The 25,350-nt window shown below is 40.1% G+C and overlaps 1 non-coding gene across 1 annotated transcript; it reads left to right on the top strand.

Annotated features, from left to right (window-relative positions):
• Nucleotides 1–23,104: 23,104 nt before the first annotated feature.
• Nucleotides 23,105–23,210, top strand: LOC138880554 (small nucleolar RNA R71). The gene has a single exon (XR_011403288.1). It is a non-coding gene; the product is annotated as a small nucleolar RNA R71 (small nucleolar RNA).
• Nucleotides 23,211–25,350: the final 2,140 nt, after the last annotated feature.

The raw sequence follows: 25,350 nt of genomic DNA on the forward strand, positions 1-25,350 counted from the left end.
CAAAGATATCACAAAAGAGAAGTAATCTTACTACATTGAACTATGAACTAGTAAAGGTTGAAAGATAAATCTCAAAGCACAAGTACAAGGGTTCAAAAGAACTCTCAAAGTATGATATACTTAATAAATAATGTAGTGTATTATGAATGAGAAGAACTCCCTATTTATAGGAGTACTAAGGCATAAAAGTCCTTAAAATTAGGTAGGGCGGTTGCTAAGGCATACAAAGTCATTACAATTAGGTATGGTGGTTGCTAAGGCATACAAAGTCATTACAATTAGGTAGGGTGGTTGCTAAAGAGTAAGAAAAGTCATTAAAATTAGGCGGGGGGCGGCCAAGATACTTTGCGGCAGATTTGGGTCTTAAAACAACTAGTTTGGGCTGTTGGTTTGGACTCCAATTGGGCTCCTTTTGAAACACCCCCTTTTGGACCTCTTTTAAACGTATTTTGAGCCCTTTTTGATGGACTTCAAGGGCTGATTTGGTGACCCAATCTTCCTCCTCTTGGAAGAGGGGAATGATAGCATCCTAGGAAGCTCAACTCTACTCAAGGACAAGGATGAAACTTTGGAATCTCAAAGAGGGCCTTTAGTATTTTCCTTTTCCTACGGTAGTTGGGCTTGTTGTCCAAAGTAGTTTAGGAATTTATTTTCTTGTTTTTTAGCCTTAATTTCGTGACCCCCTCCTACCTATATAAGGGGTATCTTCTTTATTTTTAGACTTAGATTATTCAGATTATTATCAATAAAAATTGTGAGATTTTTCTTGCACTATTGTGTGTGGCTACTCTTGGATTTATTCTTCAATATTCAAGACTCAACTTAAGGTGGTATGATTAAACCCTTTTTGAAATCTTAGATCACTTCTAGGTATTCAAGAAAGGTGATAAGTTTAGGCTTATTGTTGTTCTTGTTATTCTAAAGGGTCGAGTTTCACAATCTATCTCTTGTTTTTATTTCTCTACCAAAGGCGATTAGTTCTTTATTAGCTAATTGTTGTTGTTAGGATTCAATTTCAAGAATAGATTTCTTGAATTCAAGAAACCCTTTCTTGAATTCAGTCTATCTTTAATTTTCCGTCCTTTTTCGTTTCTTTATTTTCTTTTAGCTTCCGCACGTTTCTTGATTTTCTTTAGTAATTCTTGAATCCCCTATCATGTTGTTATCAAGTGATATCAGAGCATAGGCTAATAAAGATTTCAATCTTGATAATCTTGGGAGGTTCTTGAGCAACAAAAAAAACCAAAAAAAAAGAAAGAAAAAAAATGAAAAATAAAAAGAAAAAAAATCAGCCCAAAAAAGGAAAGTGAATAGGTCATTATTATTTCAAAGTTCAAGAATTCTTTAGTTTTCAAGTCAAGAAGGAAAACAAGAAGAGGGGATCCTAGTTCGTAAAGATTAAGGTAACTTCTTTCCTTATTCTTATGGGTTTTGGATTTCTTAAATTCTTTCCTTTTTTTTCTACTAACCAATTCCTATTCTTTCTAGGTTTGATCTTCCACTTTCCTTTTCTTTTTCTAACTCTAAATTCTTATCACTAAGGGTTGTGATTAGTAAGGTTTATTAATAAATCTAAAGATTAACGAACAAGAGTTGCTTTGAGTGTAAAAAGAAAGAGAGGTGAGAACATTAGAGGGAAAAAGCCAAATTTGAAAGATACATATTTCTTCTAATCTTTGTTCGAGATGTCTCAAACAGGTAGTTATGGAGAAAGGAGGTGAGCTATGACTCAACAACTTGAAAGGTCGAACTTTCAGTATGGCGAATGGAAGAAACGCGATGGTAAAGTTATTTTCTAAACTAGAGCTAAAGTGATGTCTACGATTTGTGCCCTTAGAATTGACAAAGAATTTGGCTATAACTCAATTAGCACTTATATGGTTGAGAAACTAAAGTTGCCTTGTGTTGAGCATATTGAACCCTACATGTTGAGAGGCGTAAAGGTAGATAGGAGAGTCTTATTACTATTCTCAATTGGAAGGTCTGAGGATGCGATCTGGTGTAATGTGATTCCCATGAATAATTATCATATCTTGTTGGGAAAACCATGGTATGTCTATAGAAGAACTTCATATAACATGGAAAAAATAGATACTCTTTTGAGGTTAACGAAAAGAAACTCATTCTTGGACCTTTGACTCCCTCACAAATTTATGAAGATGAAAAGACCGTTAAAGAGAATATGAAAAAATATGAGAGAGATCAGAATGAGAGGAGTAAGGGAGTGCATGTCGACATCCCAAGAGAGGAAAAAGGAAAGGTTGTATTGAGTGAAGAGAATGGGATGTCAAGTGAGAAAAAAAGCGAACTTGAAGGAAAAGAAAAGAGGAAAGACAATGAGATAACAAAAGTATGTGACGTAGAGAGAGAAAAACATGAGGCTTTGAGTGAAGAAAAAGAAGAAAACTTTAGTGAGAGAAAAGAGGCTAAAGGTGAGGAAAAAGTTAGTCTTGAGAGTGAAAGTAAGAAAATATGTTCTTTACTTTCTAACCCGCTAAATCTTTCTTGTTTTAGTTCTTATGTTTTTGTGCAGCCACACGTTGAAAGACCTTCTAAAAGGATAGGTGAGGCGCAAGAGATGGTAGCAAAGGATCCAATTAGATTCCAACATGCATTTAGCAAAATCATTTTTTGTTGGATGGTGGATGATAAAAGCTTGGTTAATTTCTTTATTGTTGAACCTTTTGACTCTTTTGATCCTTATTTACAGGTTTATAACATAGAGTTCCCTAAAGGCATTGCCAAGTTAGAGCCATTGCATAAAAGAATAAAAGGTGATGTTATTCCATTAGTAAATAAGTCCATGTATGGTATGTATAATTGGTTTATTTACATTCTTGGCCTTTATAGAACACCTAAGGTATTTTTGGAGGTAATGAACTATACTCTAATTTCTTATGTTGGTGACTTTATAATTTTTGTGGATGATGATATTTTAATGCATATCAAGTCACTAACTGTAATATCTAAGTTCAAGTGCAAGAGTAATTTGTTTCCTTTTGAAATTGAGTATGGCATAGATGATTATATGTTCGAACTTGGTGGAAAGAGGCATGAAATTTATGAGAAGAGGCTTGGAAATGAGTTTTCATGTTATAAATTGCTAGAATATGAGTTTTGTTGTGTGATAGGAAGTCATTCTTCTAGTCATGTTGATTGTGAGCATGTAAAAGTATTTAATACTAGTAAAGAGGCTATGCATGATTATTGTGACGTTAATGATCAAATACTCTTTCATGAGCTTATTTATGACTCTTTCTGTGACAGTTTGAGCAATTGCTTAGAATCCTTTGATGTTGAGAATATTATTTAGGAAAGTTATAATCATGAGCTTGAATGTATTGAAACTTTTATTTTGGGAATTATGGGTTCTTCTAACCTTCTTGAGGATTTATGTGCTTCTTTGAATAGCTTATATGTAGAAGAATCCATGAAATTTTTAATTGATACTTGGCTATATCATAAAAGTGTCTTATTTGATACATGTGCTAGAGATACTTGTTTTAAATGACCGCGTGATCAATCTTTTGTAATTTCATTGTCATGCATATTTTTTGACTACCTTAAGAGAGGTTTTTATGGGACAAATCTAAGTAGGCATAAATTTTATTGAGATTATGATGTCCATATGCTTTATAAATGAGTATTTACACCTATTAGGCTTAATTGGGTTAAGTGGACACATGATCACTATCTTGTTTTATTTTTACCATTTTTTCAGATTAGTGGATGCCATTTACCAGTGTTTATCTTCGTTTTCTTGCAAGGTCGAAATTCAAGGACGAATTATCTTCAAGAAGAGGGGAATGATAGCATCCTAGGAAACTCAAATCTATTCAAGGACAAGGATAAAGCTTTGGAATCTTAAAGAGGGCCTTTAACAAGATCTCAAGCTAAAAAGCTACAAAACAAGGTCATTGGACTTTAGGAGCGATCAAAGAAGTTGTTAGTTGAGAGGAAGAGCTTAAGGATAAAGTATATGAGTTATCTAGGTGTTATATTTATTTTATGGCCCAAATTCATGTCCAAGAAGAGGTGGATTAGATCCCAAGAAACATCCTCTGAGGAAAGTCCAAATCAGGCCACTGTTGGACAATTTTGGCATCTAAAATGTGTCCAAACTTGCTGCCCATGAAGTCCTACAAAAATCACATTTTTAATAGCATAAAAAGGAATTACTTGATGTCCAAGAATGGTAAAATAGGCGTGCTCTGTTGAGTGCAAGTTGGTGCCAATTTGCTTGCAAATTTCCTTCAAGATTTCCAAGATTCTATCCAAGATTCGTTTGAGACTTATTCCCATATATTTTAGGACTATATTTATTGCTTTCCTAGTTAGTTAAGGTTATGTTTCCTTTTCCTAAGATTTTTGAAATCACTTTCCAAGAATGACTTGATTTTTGCTTCCTAGTATTTTTCTTTTCCTAAGGTAGTTGGACTTGTTGTTTAGGACTTTATTTTCTTATTTTTTTAGCCTTAATTTCGTGACCCCTCCTACCTATATAAGGGGTATCTTCTTTATTTTTAGACTTAGATTATTCAGATTATTATCAATAAAAATTGTGAGATTTTTATTGCACTCTTATGTGTGGCTACTCTTGGATTTATTCTTCAACCTTCAAGACTCAACTTAAGGTGGTAAGATTAAACCCTTTTTGAAATCTTAGATCACTTCTAGGTATTCAAGAAAGGTGATAAGTTTAGGCTTATTGTTGTTCTTGTTATTCTAAAGGGTCGGGTTTCACAATCTATCTCTTGTTTTTAATTTTCTACCAAAGGCGATTAGTTCTTTATTAGCTAATTATTGTTGTTAGGATTCAATTTCAAGAATAGACTTCTTGAATTCAAGAAAGGTATCTTTAATTTTCCGTCCTTTTTCGTTTCTTTATTTTCTTTTAGCTTCCGCACGTTTCTTGATTTTCTTTAGTAATTCTTGAATCCCCTATCATGTTGTTATCAAGGGGTACGGAGTAATGTGGTTACCAAAGAAACAAGATTATAGGCTCAAAGGGGTTAACTACGATACATAACATTTAGGTGGGTACTTTATATAAATCTGGCTTATCAAAGAACTACATATATCACTTCTCAGACTGAACAATCCTACTATTTCGCTTTGCACATACACGAGGCATGTTCTAGACAACAAATGCAATGCACAGAATACATGCAAACCTCACACAGACATGGCACATAACTCATTCAGAATTGGTTCTATCACGACACTCCAGTCAAAGCAGTTAAGCAAATTTAAGAATCCACGATTTATGGTATTTATTCTAGAGTCAAAAATTGAGCCTAAGTCTCTACCAGAGTACTGACTATTCTCAAAGCATCACCAAGCTCAGAGATATTGTTGCGATTAATTACTTAGCCATGTGATTTATACTCCTAAAAATTAAAACTACCTACATTCGGTTCAAGTAAAATCCCTTGGAAAAGAACTGCGGGCCAAAAAAAAATCAAGGGGAAATTACTACACTACCTAAAAAAAATCTTTTTGGTATTTTCTTTAGACTTGCTTCCCTCAAGAAAACTGTCTAGGAGATCCATCGTCGGGAAAAGTCCAACCTATTTCTATTTTTTTTTATTTTTTTTTAAATTTCCTCCTAAAAATAAAACAAGACAGATTCTAAAAAATAAAAACAATCTAACAACTACTAATATCTACCACTAACAAGAAAACAAAATCACAATAAAAACAAAACAAATGCTAACAACTAACAATAGTTACAAGTTCTCACCCCACACTTAAATCATGCAGTGTCCTCGGTGCATACAGAATTCGACACGACAAAAATAAAAAGAGTAGGATGCAAGAAACTCCCTGGTCAAACGTCGTCGTCATCCTCAGACATTTAAACCTTGCTCGACTCGCCCAAACTCACCTGCAAACTTGTTAGTGTCTAAAAATAAAAAGAAAAATTCTAACTACACTAAAAAAAATCAACTACGAATTGGGTTGCCTCCCAACAAGCGCTTTAGTTAACGTCGTGGCACGATGAATACAACAGATCAATGGGTTGCCTCCCATGAAGCGCCTGATTTAATGTCGCGGTACGATGCAGATAAGCGCATTTAAAGTACGCTCAACCTCGGAGGCTCGATCAAATGGGTCACTGACACTACCTTTGCTTCATCCATGCCCACATAATGTTTTAATCTGTGCCCATTGGCTCTGAACGTGCGAGAGTCATTACTCGCAACAATCTCTAATAACTAGGGATTATGGTTCATTTTACACTCCTTCTCATTTTAGTTTTGATTAAAAATGTATACAAAATAGTCCCAAAGGCTTACATGTTGTACTTGTTTGCAGGGTTTGATCAACACAAAATAGTCCGCAGGGGTATTTTTGTCCAAAAAATTTGACCTAGTATAAATACTTTTCCATTTTTAGGTCATCAGTTGTATTCTAACTTTCAGCTGCGCTCGTGAACATTAGTTCTTAACTATTTTGAGTAATTTTAAAGTAGTTTTATCATTGAATCTTCAAGTATTAGCTTGTAATTAAATCTTATGGGTTTTTCTTTATCTATTTATCAGTTTTCTTCTATTATTATGAGTAGCTAGACCCATTAGCTAGGGTTGTGGCTCAACCCTAGTGTGGGTATTTGATGGGTCTTGAGTTTTAGGGCTTGAATGTCTACGAATGTTTGATATTTGGACTAATTTGTATTTTCCATGTTGAATTAGTGGTTGCAAACACTAATTTGTGCCTTTTTGACTTGGGCTCTTCTTGAGAAAGAGATCTTGAGTCTAGGAAAATTAGTCCAACAAGGAATTGGGGCGTATTCAAGAGATTGATAGACCCAATTAAAGGGTTAAACCTAGAGATAGTAATACCCGACTTGAACCTCAATTGCTTGCACAAATTACATACCCAATTGGTCTTGAGAAAGTCAATTAGGGGAAAATCACTCAAACTATCGAGAGGTATAGAGTGAGAAGTTTTGTACATTGGTTATATCGTAATTCCCAACATGACAACCTAGCCTTAGACTCGAGAACCCATCAAGTATCCACCTAGGAGAAAATCATTTCCCTAGTGCCTCCTTAACTATTTAGACAACCATTTAAGTATTTTACTCTTAGCTTAGTTTAGCATCTTATTAGCATACTATTAGAAGTAATCAAAATACCAACTATGATTAGAAGTGCAATTAAGAGCAATTACGCATCTCTAATTTAGATAGGAACCCGATTCTCATTTCTAGCTCCCTGTGGAATTCGATCCCGACCATCTCGGGTAAAAGTTGCTTCGACCACTCTTGCTACTTTGTAGTGGTGCAGGGTTGGCTCCGATCACTTTTTGGCGCCGTTGTCGGGGAGCTAACGATTTTGACTATCTATCTAAATAGTTTTGTGTATTGTTCTTCTTTCCTTCTGCATTACTAATTTGTCTGTGTCACAACTTCAGGTACAAAATGGTAGCAAACAACACACCTATTGGAGATCTTCCGCCGGGGGAGGAGGTAGATGACAACATTGATGATGAGGTTCCTCTTGTACCTCAAGGACAAAGGAGAGGCCGCCAGGTCAATGATAATATTCCAAACCTTCCCCCACCACCTCCAAGAGTGGTTGCTCGAGTGCTTCCTAACCAAGGATATGCTAGCGGAATTGTCCCACCCCGGATTCGGGCGGGCAATTTTCAAATTACTAATGTGATGCTGACATTGCTGGAGCAGCAAGGGTATTTCACGGGTGCTCCCAATCAGAATGCTTACAAACATCTCAAGGGTTTCGTGGATACCTGTTGGGGGAGCAAGCAAACTAATGTGTCGGAGGATGCACTTCGGTTGAGACTATTCCATTTCTCACATAGAGGGAATGCATCGGATTGGCTTGAGCGACTTCCCAACTATTCCATCACTACTTGGGATGAGTTGGCGGATAAGTTCATTGCAAAGTTTTTCTCGCCGGGGCATATGGCAGATCTTAGCTTTCAAGCAGGAGCCCACCGAACCATTACATAATATATGGGAGCGATATAGAACCATGGTAAAAGAATGTCCCAACAATGATATGACTGAGGCAATGATACAACAGACTTTCTACCGAGGCATTAATACAACAAATCAGTGTATAGTGAACCAACTTGTTGGGGGTAACTTCATGAAAATGTTTTATAATGAGGCTTGTGACATTCTTGACGAGATGGCTGACATGTCCTCCGCTTGGCAAAGTAGAGCCAATGTGCCACAGGGTGACCCCACGGTCACTCACTTGCACAAAGAGCTACATGATCATGGGCAGGCTATAGCAGAGCTGACAACAACAATGAACTAGCTAGCAAAGGCACAGTTGAAACAAGTAAATGCTATGGAGGATGTCAACATGCTAGTGAACAAAAGAAGACAAAGAGGTCAACAGAACCAAGGGAATTCGGATCAATATGATAATGATTGTGGTGGATTCCAAGATGATGGTTATGATGGGCAGAATGAAGAAGTGTAATACGTGAACAATTATCAGGGCCAAAGGGGCAATTCTTCTAACCAACAACAATGGATACCCCAAGGCAATTGGGGCAATCAACAACAACAAGGGAATAGTAATTGGGGGAACAACAACCAAAATTCTAATTGGAACAATCAGAACAATAATCGGAACAATTAGGGTAATTGGAATAGCAACAACAACAACTGGGGTGGTAACAACAATCAGGGTGGTTGGAACAATGGCAATCAATAAAATCGGGGGCTAGACTTTCAAAAGCCCCCAATGTATCAACAACCGAACAATCCACCCCCATTTCCATCCCAAGGTCCTAGTTCTTCCAACAATGAAATGGGGAGAATTGAAATGATGTTTGATAGATGATGAAAAGGAATGCGGACTCTAATGCTCAGTTGGCTTCCCACAATACTTCAATCAGAAACTTGGAGGTTCAATTAGGCCAAATATCCCAATCCTTGAATATTGTGCCCTAAGGGGGCTCTACCAAGTGATACGGTAGTTAACTCGAAGGGTGGGAATAATCATGTTATGGCGGTAACTACAAGAAGTGGACGAAGCGGTGATGTGAATGCCTCTCCAAGCAAAAAGAAATTTTGAGTGATGAAATTGAGTTGCAAGAAGATGAGATTCCCTTTGTGGTCGAAAATGTGATTAATGAGAATGTGAATGCGGAAGTGAGGATTGATATTCAAGATGCCGAGGTGGAGACCCAGAATGACGTGAACCCGTCTAGGGAACACGTAATAGACATGCCGAAAACGGTTGTGCCTAAAGCCAAGGCTCCTTTGCCAAGTCCACCTCTGCCTTATCCTCAAAGGCTCACGAAGCAGAAAAATTAGAATCAGTTTAAAAAATTTATTGACATGATGAAGAGCTTATCCATTAATGTGCCTTTGGTGGAGGCTCTAGAACAAATGTCGGGCTATGCTAAATTCATGAAGGACTTGGTGACAAAGAAAAGATCTATGGATTTCGAAACTATCAAGATGACCCACCAAGTTAGTGCAATAGCGCACTCGATGGCCCCGAAGCTAGAAGATCCCGGTGCTTTCACCATTCCTTGCACCATTAGGAGTGCGGACTTTGCTAAAGCTCTATGTGATTTGGGGGAAAGTATCAACTTGATGCCCTACTCAGTTTTCAAGACATTGGATATTGGGCAACCGAGGCCGACTTCCATGAGATTGCAAATGGCGGATAGAACTATGAAGAGACCATTGGGTATTATTGATGATGTTCTTGTCCGGGTGGACAAATTTATCTTGCCAGCTGATTTTGTGATCTTGGATTGTGAGGTAGATTATGAAGTTCCAATCATATTGGGAAGACCTTTCCTTGCCACTGGGAAGGCCTTGGTTGATGTGGAAGCAGGGAACTCACCTTTCGGGTGGGTGATGAGAAAGTGGTCTTTCATGTGTGCAAGTCAATGAAGCAGCCCAATAGTTCTGAGGTGTGCTCTTTTGTGGACCTTGTCACGGCAGTGATAGTTGATGATACCAGTGCAATGATCAATGTGGAGGACCCTCTAGAGGCAGTCTTGTTGTAAATGACGATGAAGGCCGAGTGGAGTGTGTGAATGCTTTACATGGAATGGGCTCTTACTCTTATGAGCCTAGGAAACTATCTTTAGATCTTGAAAATAGGAAGACTCCACCAACAAAACCTTCAATCGAGGAACCTCCGGTGTTGGAGTTGAAGTCGTTGCCTCCACACCTAAGGTATGAGTTCTTACGCGCAAGTTCAACTGCGCCATTATTCTTTCCTCTTGTCTTACTAACATGCGGGTTGATGCCACATTGGCGGTGTGCCAAAAGCGGAAAAAGGCAATTGGAACCTTAGCTGATATTTGGAGCCCCGCATTCTGTATGCACAAGATTATTCTGGAAGATGAAAGCCCTCCATGGAACATCAAAGGAGGTTGAACAAGGCAATGCAAGAAGTTGTATAAAAGGAGGTGATCAAGTTGTTGGATGTTGGGGTTGTGTACCCCATCTCTGATAGCTCTTGCATTTCGCCGGTGCAATGTGTACCGAAGAAGGGTGGCATGACCGTGGTTGCAAATTCGCAAAATGGGTTGATTCCTACCAGGATCGTCACCAGGTGGAAGGTATGCATGGATTACCGAAAGTTGAATAAAGTGACCCGCAAGGATCACTTTCCATTGCCTTTTCTTGATCAGATGTTAGATCGACTTGCTGGGCGTGCCTTCTACTGTTTCTTGGATGGGTATTCTGGATACAACCAAATCTTCATTACTCCGGAAGATCAGGAGAAGACAACATTCACTTGTCCATATGGCACCTTTGCTTTTTCTAGGATGCCTTTTGGGTTGTGTAATGCACCGACTACATTCTAGCGGTATATGATGGCCATTTTCACTGATATGGTGGAAGATATTTTGGAGGTGTTCATGGACGACTTTAGTGTTGTGGGTGATTCATTTGATGAATGTTTGAATAATCTTGATAGAGTGTTGGCCCGTTGTAAAGAAACCAATCTTGTTCTTAATTGGGAGAAATGCCACTTCATGGTTGAGGAGGGCATAGTTCTTGGGCATAAAATTTTAAAGCATGGTATAGAGGTGGACAAAGCAAAAATTGATGTGATTTCAAGGCTCCCTCCCCCTACTTCTGTCAAGGGAGTGAGAAGTTTTCTTAGGCATGCGGGGTTCTACCGGAGATTTATCAAAGACTTTTCGAAGGTAGTGAATCCCTTATGCAAGTTATTGGAAAAAGGTGCCAAGTTCGTGTTCGATGAGAGATGCAAGCCTTTGAACTTCTCAAGCACAAGTTGACCACCACTCCTATTATTACCGCACCCAATTGGAGCTTGCCTTTTGAGCTCATATGTGATACAAGCGATGTTGTGGTTGGGGCAGTTTTGGGTCAAAGAGTGAACAAAATGTTTCATCCGGTGTACTATGTGAGAAGATAATGAATGATGCTCAAGTGAACTACACGGTGACCGAGAAAGAGCTTTTGGCTATTGTGTTCATGATGGAGAAATTCCGACTGTATCTCATGGTTTCCAAGGTAATAGTTCATATCGATCATGCCGCACTCCGGTACTTGATGACGAAGAAGGATTCCAAAGCTAGACTGATGCGATGGGTTTTGTTACTTCAAGAGTTTGATTTGGAGATTGTAGACCGGAAGGGTAGTGAAAACCAAGTGGCGGACCACTTGTCCTGCTTGGAGGAGGAGGGGAGGCCTCGTGATGGCTTAGAGATCAATGATTCATTTTCCGATGAGCAACTCCTTTCGGTGTCAGTGAATGGTATGCCATGATTTGCGGACGTTGCTAATTTTCTTGTGACTGGTATAATCCTGTGTGAGCTCTCTTCTAACCAAAGAAAGAATCTCAAACGGGATAGTTGGGATTTCTATTGAGATGAGTCGTACTTGTTCAAGATCTGCACGGATGGTGTGATCCCAAGGTGTGTCCCGGAGGAGGAGCAATTGAGTATCTTAGAGGCTTGTCATTCCTCTCCCTATGGTGGCCATCATGGCGGGGTGAGGACGGCTTTAAAAGTTCTTAGTTGTGGGTTTTATAGGCCAACTTTGTACAAAGATGCAAGTGAACTTGTGACGAATGTCAAAGAGCGGGTGGAATTTCGAAGAAAGATGAGATGCCTCTCAATACCATTCTTGAAGTTAATATTTTTTTATGTATGGGGCATTGATTTTATGGGCCCATTTGTTAGCTCGTGTGGGTACACATACATTCTTGTGGCGGTTGACTATGTTTCAAAGTGGGTTGAAGCCGTGGCTTTACCCAACAATGAGGCCCGGAGTGTTGTTGCATTTCTCAAAAAGAGCATTTTTACAAGGTTTGGCACTCCTCGTGCAATCATAAGTGATGGGGAGTCTCATTTTTGTAATAGAGCTTTTGACATTTTGCTTGCAAAGTATAGTGTCAATCACAAAGCTTCTACTCCTTATCATCCTCAAGAGAGTGGCCAAGTTGAAGTCTCAAACAGGGAAATCAAGAGTATATTGTCAAAGACATACTGATTGGTCAAAGAAGCTGGATGATGCTCTATGGGCTTATAGGACTGCTTACAAGACTTCGATTGGTATGTCTCTGTATCTGTTAGTATTTGGGAAAGCTTGCCATCTACCAGTTGAGTTAGAGCACAAGGACATGTGGGCTTTGAGGAAGCTGAATCTTGAATGGGATGTGGCAGCAAATCTTCGTGAGGAGCAGCTTCATGAACTTGATGAATTCCGATTCCATGCCTACTCCAGTTCGTCCTTGTACAAGAAAAAGATGAAGTACCTTCATGATAAATATGTGCGTGGCAAAGAGTTCAAAGTGGGTGATTTGGTTCTCTTGTTCAACTCTCGGTTACGTCTGTTTCCGGGAAAGCTTAAGTCAAAATGGAGTGGACCTTTTGAAGTGGTGTTTGTGACTCCGTTTGGTGCACTTGACTTGAAGAACAAAAATGGGGAGGTTTTCAGAGTTAATGGGCACAGGGTCAAGCACTACCTGGGCAAGATTGATAATAGCCACGTGGTGGCACTGCTCCATCTAAAGTGATTTGATGGTAACCTGCATCGTGCCGCGACGTTAAATCACGCGCTTCTTGGGAGGCAACCCATGTATCTTTCTTTTTGTTTTTCTATGATTTTCTTTGTAGTATAGGATTTACTTTTGGACTAACTGGTTGTGAGATGTTGTAGGATTGTTTTGATGCAGTGCAGGACCAAGTTGGAAAAATGCACACTCTCTGAAGTTTGCACTACGGCCTCAAGGCATTTTGTGCGGACCGCAGTGGCCTCTTTTTGGGGGCAACAATTCAATGCGGATCGCAGAATTATTTGGTCAAAAATGAGGAGTCTCTGAAGTTTGCCATCGCAGCCGCAATGCATTTTGTGCGGTCCGCGGTGGACCACTGCGGCCACATTGCATTTCTTGCGGTCTGCAGTGCACATCTCCCCAGTGCCACTTGTTTTTGAGTACCGCAGACCGCGGTCCCATTTTGTGCGATCCGCGGTGCGTAGGTGAGATGGGCCCCGGCTCCTTTTTCTATAAATAGGACATGAGGCCCTCATTTCAAACTTTTCGATCCTTTGCACTCAAAAGCTTAAAAAATCACTGTTCATCCCTCATACTTGCTTGAATTCAGCTGCTAAATCTCGTTAATCTACAGTGCATCTCACTTCTGATAATTTTAATTTTGTCTTAGTTATTTAACTTTGTTATTTTCTTTTAACTTTTATTTTTCTTAGTTTTTCTTCTTTTTCTTCTCGTTTTCTTTCAATTATGTATCGTAGGTTGATTTAATCATGTTTAAATTAGGACTAAGTAGTTAAAAACACTGATTCAACACCTAGGGGATCAATAATAGGTGAAAAATTGGACTAAAAATGTGAAAAATTGAAATCCTAGGTTGGTGTTACTGGGCACCACTTACCGCAGACCACGGTGGATTTTGTGTGGTCCGCGGTGCTTCTGTGCGGTCCGCAATGCTATTTTGTGCGAACCGCGGTGGTGAAACTTCTGAAAGCTGATAATTGAGGACCGCGGCTGCGATGGATTTTGTGTGGTCCCCGGTGCCTCAATGCGCATTTTGTGCGGTCTGCGGTGCCTAGAATCAGAGAGTGGGTAGTCTGATCCCCACCTCAGTGCGGACTGTGTGCATTTTGTGCGGTCCACGGTAGCTTCTTTGCTGCTGCACTTCATTTTGTGCGATCCGCAGTCTGCAATTCTGACTGTCTACAATATTATCCTGCAATGCTTCACTGATTCTGCTGATACTAACAAAGGTCAACTGAATGTGTTCTCTTTGCAAATAATGGTGAAATCACGAGGCAGAGGCGATAAACAATAGGGAAAAGGAGAGTCCTCCAGGGGTAGAGGAAAAGCCATTATTAGATTGACCCCGCAAGCTATCAAAATACCAGAAAGATCATAAGGGCTACTGATAGAGCTATTGACCAATTGGTGAGTGAGTATGTGCCTTCCGGGGAGGACTCAGACTCCGTGCCATAATATGTTCCTGACTGGCCGGAGAGGAATAGATTTAGGGATACACCTTCGGGCTCTCCTACTGCCCAAGCATCAGTGCACATATCTACTGAGTCATCTGAGGGCTCAGCTGCAGGCAGTGACAATGAATATTCCACCTCACCTACAAAATCACTATCCGGGGAGGATCTCGTAGAAGAAGAAGGAGAAGAAGTAGGAGGAGGTGAGCCCCAAGCAGGAGGAGTAGAGAGAACCAGGAACCTGTAGGCATGGCAAGACAAATTTGCGAGTGAAGTGGCCTACCACAAGTTCATAGAATGGTGGCCCGAGAGGAAGTTAATATCGGAGCAGAAATTCATCACACAGGATCTTTTACCTCACAACCCCAATGTGTTGAGGCAGTTCAAAGAGAGAGCAGGCTGGGACTACTTCATAGGCCATGTAGATGATTCCAATGAACACTTAGTCAAGGAGTTCTACACCAATGTTGCCCACATCAAAAAGGGCACTAAAGTGACTAAGGTGAGAAATCTGAAAGTGAAATTTGATGGCAAGATGATAAATGACTACCTAGGCTTCCCGGAGGAGGATGAGACCCTGTACTTAGACAAGGTAGCTTTGGGGGAGGATGCCCGTCCATGGCTAGCTGAGTACTTGGCAATCCCAGGTACCACCCCAACATGGTTGACAACGGGGGTAAACATTCTGAGGTGAACTCTTAACTTTGAAGCAAAGGGGTAGGAAATATTTGTTTGTAGCAGGCTAGACCCCACCACTCACGACAACTCACTTCCTATCTCCCGGGCTATATTGGTGGCATTGATCATGGAGGGGTACCCGATCAACATCGGGAATGTGATGTACAAGGTAATTACACGGGTGGTGAACGAAGGTGATAGATCCTACCCCTTCCCCAATTTCCTAACCATGTACTTTGAGGATCTACATGTGGAGAAGAGGAGATTTGATGTGAAAGTGATAGCAAAGGCCCCATTCTCCTTGTACAACACCAAGGGTCCTGACAACCCCAAGGACCCTAAGGGCAAAGCCACTACTTCAACTGGCCAGTCTGAAGAGCCAATAGTAGTAGTGGCTCCTATTCAGCCTCCTTCAGCCACACCAGACATGGCCCCAGGATCCTCCACTTCTACAGCTCCAGATATTCCATCATCCACAGCATATCCTTTAACTGCCCACCGCCTGAGCCATACCCTTGCTAGTATTAACAACTGGATGCAGACAGCCACTTCCAAGCTGTCTGTACTTTCTACTTTGGTGGCAGCCCATTCTGCACCTCCTCAGCTACAGTTCCCACAGTCCGTGGAGGACACTCTCAAGGAGATTTTGGACAACCAGAAGAAGCTCCTAGAGAACCAGAAATTGATCATGGATGCTGTTGATTCTCGTGGAAAGGCATTGAAGGAGCTTGCTAAGGAGGCAAAGAAAATGAGAAAGACTCGTGCTTCAAAGGAGTCAGTGAAAGAGTTAAGGGTGGAGGTAGAGAGGTTGAAGGCTGATCACTTGCCTCTGGATCTTTTATTGCATGACCCGGCTCCAGCAGCCCAGCCCCAGCCAGAGCAGGAGACAGAGAGGCCACCCAAGAGGAAGAGCGTGCTTCCCCGTACTGATGATGCTATTATAGAGTTGGAGGACTCGCAGGGAGGTTCCTCTAGCCAACCCCAGATTCCAGTACAAGCCCAAGACTCAGTACAGGCCCAGGCCCCAGTGGAGACACAGATTATAGGGAGCCGGTCACAGGTTCCCGAGCAGACTGAGGACCTAGGGACCCAGACTTAGGATCCTATGCAAATGGAGGGCCAATAGGGAGTTTCTTTTTCCTCTCTATCTTGTTTTGTGCTTATTTTGGTTGGTTAGCATTGAGGACAATGCTAGTTTTCATTTGAGGGGGTAGCCCTATTTGGATGACTGTATATATGACATTACCTTTTTCTTTATGCTTTCTTTTTACCTTTGGTAAGTACATAATTTTATCATTTTATTGCACTTTTCGTACTTTTTACTTTTGGTCTGTATATAAAGTTACGTTCTAATGTATATATTCATTCTCCCTTATGTATATTTGACTTAATCCCCTCTTGTATATATTCATTTTACTTTCCGCATTTTTCCTTTCATAACTTCTTATTTTATTTTCGTAGCTTCTTGTTTGAGTTTTTCCGTGCAATAAGCCTTTGGTTTTCTTAATGCGACGGTTCTTTCCACAGGTGAAATTTGTGTGAACCGGGTGGCTCTTCTCGATGATGGATGGCATGACAACCTTCTTAAGGGTTTGAGTCTGTTTTCTTTTTGCTTTTTATGTACATAGTAGCTAGTGAGTAATGGAGCCTCAGTCAAAGCTTCGCTTGGGCCTAACACAAATTCCCTTTGAGTCTATGGTCAAAAACAAATTGTTGTGTATGGGATGGTGAAAGTTGTGACCTTGAGACTCTTGTGTTGGCCGATAATCATAAAGTGGTTTTTCGAGACCATTGTGTTGCTCAAATCTTAGCTAAGGTTGTTGTAGGCCCCCAACTCTATCTCTTTAGCAATCTCATAGCTTGTGTGGTGAGAAGTTGAATTGCAAGTCCAAGCACCGAGCCATTAGTCTAGAACTTACCCTGAATGTTTGTCTAGGCGAAATTTTTAGTGTAATTTGACTTGAGATGTGATTATAGGCTCTCCTTGATCCGAATGATATCTTGAACACTTCCATAGCCTACCAATGATAATATCCCTAGTCAACCCTTTAGAGCCATAGACCTTTTTTCTTTCAAAAACCACGATACAAGCCTTTATCTGTTCTAAAAATACCCTCTCTTGGCACCCGATCTTTCCTTAGCATAAAGCAAAACCATAAGTTTGGAGGGAGAGACGAGGAATGCAACAAAGTGGTAAAAGGTACAAAATAAAGAAAAGGAAAGGCAATGAAAAAGAAAGAAAATCAAAAAGACAAAGAGAATGATCAATGTAGAAAAAAATGAAGGGATTCAATAAAAGTAAAGAGATGAAAGGTGTGGAAAGTTGAGAAAGGAGAAAAAGGTTTGAAATGAACAAGAAAGAGTGACAGTGTATCTCTCTAACCCCTTAGAAAGAAGTTAAATGACTTAAAAAGTCAAGAGAATATGTGCCAAAATAAAGCAAATGAAGTGCTAAAGGGAAGATGGAACCTACTTAGACCAAACATTTCCCACCCTGAACCAAAAGCCTTCATTATATCTCCACAAAAGCCCTATATGATCTTGAGTTGAATGAAGCTTACATTAGTGGTGACTCACATAAGGGGCAAGCTTATGCTACTTAGAGCCGGACTACAATCTAAAAGTGAGGTTTGCTTAGGGAGCATTGAGGAGTATGAGTTTGGGTTCCAGAGATAGTAATTGGGGCGTATTCAAGAGATTGATAGCCCCAATTAAAGGGTTAAACCTAGAGATAGTAATACTGGACTTGAACCTCAATTGCTTGCATAAATTATCATACCCAATTGGTCTTGAGAAAGTCAATTAGGGCAAAATCACTCAAACTACCGAGAGGTATAGAGTGAGAAGTTTCGTGCATTGGTTATATCATAATCCCGTACATGACAACCTAGCCTTAGACTCGAGAACCCGTCAAGTATCCACCTAGGAGAAAGTCATTTTCCTAGTGCCTCCTTAACTATTTAGACAACCATTCAAGTAGATTACTCTGAGCTTACTTTAGCATCTTATTAGCATAATATTAGAAGTAATCAAAATACCAACTATGATTAGAAGTTCAATTAAGAGCAATTACGCATCTCTAATTTAGATAGGAACCCGATTCCCATTTCTAGCTCCCTATGGAATTCGATCCCGACCATCTCGGGTAAAAGCTACTTCGACCACTCTCGTTACTTTGTAGTGGTGCAGGGTTGGATCTAATCAATCTCTACGACACCCGTGGGGTGAATTTCAACCACACGAAAAGGCCTTGACCATCGTGATTTCAATTTCCCCAGAAATAACCTTAGTCTTGAGTTGTAAAGCAATACCGTATCTGCGGGTTTAAAATTCCGCTATATAATATTTCTATCATGCATCATCTTCATTCTCTCCTTGTATAATCTCGTGCTCTCAAAAGCGTGATATCTGAACTCATCAAGCTCGTGCAGCTCCATTACTCTACTTGTTCCCGCAGCTTCAATATCAAGATTCAACTGTCGCAACGCCCACCAGGCTCTATGCTCCAACTCTACCGGTAAATGACATGCAATCCCAAACACCAACTTATATGGCGACATGCCGATCGGAGTTTTGAAAGTGGTTCGATAAGCCCAAAGTGCATCATCTAACTTCCTCACCCAATCAGTTCTAGTAGCATTCACATTCTTAGTCAACACACTCTTTATTTCTCTGTTCGAGACTTCCATTTGCCCGCTTGTTTGTGGATGATATGGGGTGGCCACCTTGTGGCGTACATCATACTTCTCCAACAACTTCGCGAAGGCTCGATTACAAAAGTGAGTGCCTCCAACACTAATTATTGCCCTTGGGGTGCCAAATCGGGTGAATATGTTCTTTCTCAAAAAACCAATTACTCCCTTTGCATCATTTGTACGGAGTGCTGCAGCTTCCACCCATTTGGACATGTAGTCCACAGCAACGAGTATGTACTTGTTTCCATATGAGCTAACGAATGGCCCCATGAAATCAATCCCCCATACATCAAACACTTTAACCTCCTGAATTGTGTTCATATGCATCTCATGTCGGCGGGAAATATTCCCGGTTCGTTGGCATTCATCACACTCCTTTATCCATAGATGTGCATCTTTGAACAATGTTGGCCAGTAAAAGCCCGACTCCAAGACTTTCACAGCTGTCCTTACTCCCCCATAGTGCCTACCATATGGTGACGCATGACATGCCTACAGAATAGAAGACTGGTCTATCTCGGGGATACATCTCCGGATCATGTTATCAACACAAATCCTGAACAGATAAGGCTCATCCCAATAATACATGCGACAATCACAAAAGAACTTTTTCTTTTGAACAGATGAAAGGTCACAAGGAAAAATACCACTCGCCAGGTAGTTTTCAATGTTTGCATACCATGGCGTTGCCTCGAGATTCATGGCTAGTAATTGTTCATTTGGAAAAGTTTCCAGAATCTCTTCCTCCTCAACCTTCTTTTCAGCTCCTACCAGCCGAGACAAATGATCAGCCACTTCTATTCCCTTTCGGTCACGGATCTCCAAATCAAATTCTTGCAGCAGTAGCACCCATCGAATCAGGCGTGGTTTTGACTCCTTCTTCTCAATCAAGTACCTGAGAGCAGCATGGTTAGTATAAACAATTACCTTCGAGCCTATCAGGTATGACCTAAACTTGTCAAATGCGAACACCACTGCTAGCATCTCCTTCTCGGTCACAGTGTAATTTAGATGGGCTCCACTCAACATTCTGCTTGCCTAGTATATTGGATGCATGCTTTTATCTTTTTACTACCTAAGAACTGCTCCCACAGCATAGTCACTCGCATCACACATCAGCTCAAATGATTGCTCCCAGTCAAGGGCAACTATAATAGGTGTTGTTACCAGCCTCTTCTTTAATTCCTCAAAAGCTACCCTGCAATCATTAGAAAACACAAAAGGGTGATCTTTTTCAAGCAATTTCCACAAGGGTAGCAATTTTGGAAAAATCTTTTATAAATCTCCTATAGAAACCGGCATGGCCAAGAAAATTTTTAATTGCTTTGATGGAGGTGGGTGGTGGAAGCTTTTATATCACATCAACCATTGCAATACCGTTACTTGACACCAGGTGCCCCAAGACTATACCTTCATATACCATGAGCTGGCACTTTTCCCAGTTGAGCACCAGATTAGTCTCGATACACCTTTGCAAAACTCTTCTGAAGTTCACAAGGCAATCATCGAATGAATTCTCCACCACTGAGAAGTCATCCATGAAAACCTCTATTATCTCCTCTATCAGATCTGTGAAGATGGCCATCATGCACCTTTGAAATGTGGCGGGTGCGTTGCATAGGCCAAACGGCATTCTCCGAAAGGCATAGATACCATAAGGGTAGGTAAACGACGTTTTCTATCTATCCTCTAGGGCAATGGAAATCTAATTATACCTCGAGTACCCATCGAGGAAGCAAAAGTGAGACCTACCTACCAATCTATCTAGCATCTGATCAATGAATGGCAGTGGGAAATGGTCCTTCTGGTAGCCAAGTTCAACTTCCTATAATCCATACAGATTCACCAATGTGACTGTTCGTGTAAAGATCAATTCGTTCTTCTCATTTTTCACTACCATCAGCCTCCTTTTTTTGGTACACACTGAACTGGCTAACCTAGTTGTTGTCAGAGATGGGGAATATGATTCCCGCATCTAATTATTTGATCACCTCTTTCTTCACCACTTTTTTCATGTTGGGGTTCAGCCTTCTTTGATGTTCTCTGGAAGGTTTGTGCCCATCTTCCAATAAAATCTTATGCATACAGAAGGCCAGGATGATCCCCTTTATGTCTAGAATGGTCCACCCAATTGCAGTCTTACACTTAGTCAGTACCTGCAAAAGCTGTTCTGCCTGCGCATCTAACAAACTGGATGAGATAATAACAGGTGGAGTTAAGTTAAGTCATAAGAATGCATACCTGAGATGAGATGGCAGTGGTTTTAGTTTCAACTTTGGTGGCTATTCTATTGATGGCTTAGCTGGAGGAGTTTTTCTTTTCTCTAAGTGAAAGGGCTCAAATTCGAGCTCCCTTCTCCAAAAACCTTGCCCTTCAAGAGCAAGTACCCACTCTGCTAAGTCTTCACCATTAGCTTCATCTAAGTTCATGAGAAAGGTTGCTAGAGGGTCTTTAATGTTCAATGCCTCATCTTCCTCCTCCAAAACTACAGCCACCGCATCTATTAGTGAGCAAGTAGCAAATTCACTTGGCCTCCACATAGATTCCTGCACGTTGAATGTTATTTCTTCATAGTTTAATCTCATCTTGAGCTCTCCAGTTTCACAATCAATTAAAGCTCTCCCAGTGGACAAGAATGGTCTTCCCAAAATTATGGGAATTTCTTCGTCAACCCGACAATCAAGGATGACAAAATCTGCTAGAAACACAAACTTCCCAACCTGAACCAATACATCATCTAGAATCCCAGATGGCTTTTTCACTGTTCGATCAACCAGCTGTAGTAACATAGATGTGGGTCTAGCTCTTCCAATGCCTAGCCTTTTGTAGATAGCTAGGGGCATAAGGTTTATGCTTGCTCCCAGATCATATAGTGCCTTAGCAAATGCAAAGTTACCTATTGTGCAAGGGATTATGAAACTCCCTCTCAAATAGCTTCTCAACTATGGGCCTCGTCACAACAGCACTACAGGTCTGAGTTAGTGTAACCGTAGCCAAGTCTTGAAAGTCGAACTTGGGGGACATCAAGTCCTTCATAATCTTCGCATAACAAGGCATCTCCTTTAAAGCATCAATGAATGGAATGTTTACCTGAATTTGCTTCAACATCTCCAAGAAATTCTTGTACTGCTCATCTTTCTGATAATTGGCCAATCTCTGTGGGAATGGTGATGGAGGTAACTTCTTCCTTGTGATTTGATTTTTCTCTTGTTTAGGCATTGCTTCTACTGTCGATTCCAGTGCAACCTCAGTCTCTTTCACAACCTCTTCTTCTTTGTTGGTGTTCTCTTGCACATGATGTACTGTCACCTCAGTTAACCCTGCTGAATCATCTATCTCATTGGGTACTGGAACCAGTATCTCAGTCGATCTGCTTTTGCGAGCAATTTCTTGCTCCAGATTTAGGTCTCTACCATTTCAGAGAATCACTGCCATCAACTGCTTCGGACCCCGCTCATTTGGATTGATTTGGGTATCTACAAGTAATATCCCGTGGGGACGATTATTTAGGGCCATAGAAATCTGTCCTAATTGGATATCAATATTCTTTATCGTTGATTCATGTGAGTCTACTCTGTCAGTTAGTTTTCTAGTAGACCCAATCACTTGTTGTATCATTCCCTTGAGTTTAGCAAACCCATCTTTGTGTCTCACAGTCTGTTGATGTTGATGTTGAGGTTGTTGATAAGCCTGCTACTGATTTTGCTAGTTGTAACCTTGTTGCCTTTGGTAAGGCACCATTTGACCCTGTGGTCGCATAGCCCCAAGGTTATTGTTGTTGTTGTACTGCTGCTGAGCCAACCTATATTGTTGATTCTGCTGACTCCAATTCTGACCACCTGGTCTCGGTCCCCCATAGTTGGCCACATAATTCATGTTCTCCTGATATTATTGGTTATCACCTTCAGCACTCCACGAGTAGACATATGGTTGATTAATGCATGATGTAAATAAACCCCCATTAGTTGTATCAACTATGTGTACCTGCTACTTCTGGCCTGATTCATCAACCTTTTTGGTGAGGATACTCATTTGTGTCAGTAGAGTGGTCATATTTTCAGCTATGGAGTTAGTTGGGTCTAATGCCACTGAGTGAACTACAGGAGTGATTGGAGCATTTCTTGTTGTCCATCCAGAGTTTTGTGCCATCTTGTCAAGTAGGATCTTGCTTTCTCTAAAAGTTTTGCTCAAAAATGCTCCACCTGCTGAAGCATCAACATTTGCCTTCAAGCTATCTGCCAAACCCATGTAAAATCTCTACCCCAACTTCTGCTCCGGAATACCATGATGTGGACACGTAACCAACAGACCCTTGAATCTCTTCCACATTTCTTGTAACGTCTCTGTTGGTTTCTGTTTGAAGCTCAATATCTCATCAATTTGCTGAGCAGTCTTGTTGGGTGGGTGAAATTTGTTCACAAATTGCTTGACTAATTCCTCCCAAGTAGTGATGGAGTTTATGGGGAGTGAATTAATCCAAGTCTAAGCTTCTCTTGTCATAGAGAATGGAAACAACAACAGCTGTATTACTTCCGGTGTCACGTTATGTTGCCTCTGCGTGGCACAGATTAATAGGAAATTCTTCAGATACTACTGAGGATCTTCAACGTATGACCCGGAGAATAGTCCCTTGTTCTGCAACAAATGTAGTTGGTTGATCACACCCAACTATGCCTTATAAAAAGGACAAAGTGATCGCTGCAAATATATTCTGGTTAACAAGTCCGGAGTCGAATCTCACAGGGAATTAACCTATCAACCACAGCTATTGGACTCATAGAAATTCATGTATTCAATCTTCAAATATAATAAATAGGATACATTAACTAAATATTACGTAATAAAAATGTTGTAATTAAGCACTAACTATGAATAGTTTGTAAGCAAGAATGGGATGATCTAAGGTTCGGATTTCGCTTGTTGTCGGAATCCTTTTCACTATGTTTGCTGTAAATTTGCCTAAGTCTTCTCTATCGATCATGAGAACTCTAACTATCGTAACTCTCTCCGGAGTAATTACAACAATATACTAGATATATTATCCCGAATTATGCTAGCTAGCTTTAAGTACAGCTTACTTAGATCGCACCCAAGGTTTCGTTATCCCTAATCCCACCTTTAAACCCTTCATATTGATCCATCATATACGTTAGGAGTGATGATGTTCAACAACTACCTAAATATGCACTCTCTCCTGAGTAATGCACACTAAATAGGAACAACTAATTGAGGGCCCTTCAATCATCAACAATAAGCATGTAGTAGAACAAATAGAGAAAATACTATGGCAAATCTATATTAACATAACGAGAAAATCACCCTTCAATAGGTTCCATCAAAACCCTAAATTATGAGTTTAGCTACTCATACTCAGAGTACAAATATCCAAAGTGATTTTCATAATTAAGAGTAAGGATTAAGAGATGTAGAAATCAATGTCTTCAACTCCCAATTGTGTTCCACGAGCTATTCTTGCCTCCGGTTGCAAAAATCATTCAAAGTGGCATTTTTTGGTCTATTTATATGTTTGGGACAAGCCCTAAACATGTAGGTTAACTTCTAGTCAAACCGGGAAACACTTAAAACATTCAAAACTCGGACTTGGCATGGCCTTAGGCCTGGCGTCGCTTAGATAACGCCAGCCTAGGCCTAGCTTAAGCTGGCCTCACCTGGATAACGCCAACCTAGGCCTGGCTTTAAGCTGGCCTCACCTGGATAAAGCCTGTTTAGGCCTGGCTTTAAGCTGGCCTCACCTGGATAAAGCCTGGTCGAGCTAGCTTTTGCCCGGCTTCTCCTTTTCACCCTTATCGAGCGCACTTTCGACGTTTATGCATCCCTTTAACTCTACTTTTATTTTCGATGCACCTACACATAAAATAGCCTCCATTACGCTCAAACAAAGTGTATTTTAACATTAAAGCATGTAAAACGCAAAGCATATAATGTGGAAAAATCATGAATTATAGCCACACATCATTGGTTTAAGAGGATAAGGGACGACAATTTTGGAATAAAATATAAAATTATTTTATTGCGCATTTGATTGAATTTTAATTCAGTATAACAAATCTTGGGATCATTTATATTATAATTGTAGTATTAATTTTATGTCGCCCTCATCAATATTGTATAATAATTTTTGGATAAATAGCAAAATGATGCCGTCTATAAAAATCTACTCTCAAGGCCTTTAGAAAACTAAAGTTAAAATTGAAAATAAAAGTTTATCCAAGTTTAACTAGTGTAAAGTTAAACACGTATTTTATATATATATATATATATATTATTCTAATAAACTAAATATCTACCAATAAAAGTATATTGAATGAGCACTCCAATCATAATTTAATCCTTATTTTTTCTATTTATGCTCAAATGTTATTTTTTCAATAACAATAGTATTCGCCACTAGAAAATGTCAATTTTCCGACCACCATTTTCGTCAAAAATCACTTATTTCCTACGAAAATGAAGTGGTGAGAATATAAATTGTCACAAATTTTTTTTGACCGAAATGGTCGAAAA

Source organism: Nicotiana sylvestris, chromosome 10, assembly GCF_000393655.2.
Source record: "Nicotiana sylvestris chromosome 10, ASM39365v2, whole genome shotgun sequence".
NCBI lineage: Eukaryota > Viridiplantae > Streptophyta > Magnoliopsida > Solanales > Solanaceae > Nicotiana > Nicotiana sylvestris.